The sequence below is a fragment of the Penaeus monodon genome, chromosome 28 (assembly GCF_015228065.2).
Source record: "Penaeus monodon isolate SGIC_2016 chromosome 28, NSTDA_Pmon_1, whole genome shotgun sequence".
Classification (NCBI taxonomy): domain Eukaryota; kingdom Metazoa; phylum Arthropoda; class Malacostraca; order Decapoda; family Penaeidae; genus Penaeus; species Penaeus monodon.
Genome location: NC_051413.1, coordinates 34288751 through 34289155, shown reverse-complemented (window position 1 = coordinate 34289155; position 405 = coordinate 34288751).

The window sequence follows — 405 nt, the reverse complement described above, 5'->3', positions numbered from 1 at the left end:
CGGTGGCGCTGGTCTGCAGAGTCCATGGCAGGAGCACCCCTCCCCTACCCCGACACCTTGGCTTAGGTATCTCGTCGCCCGCAAGACAATTGTCAGCTCCAGCGGAGTACTAGCTGGCAGACTCGAAGAGAAGGGGTGAAGAGGGCGCCGCAGATTATTCCGCCCTTGACGGCACTGCCAGAAGGGTATCAACAGCAGGAGTCCCAGAAGCGCAGAAGACTTGGCCCAGGAGGGAGGCGAAATGCTCCGCCACGCCGACGACAAGTAGACGCCAGGAGACGCCCCAGGAAGGTATCGTCTGTAGACAGGGACGCCCTTCAATGTGACCCCCATCCCGGCGACCGCAGGCAATGACAATCCAGGAGGTGGTACAGTCATATGCGCTCTAGAAGAAAGGATTCGAAG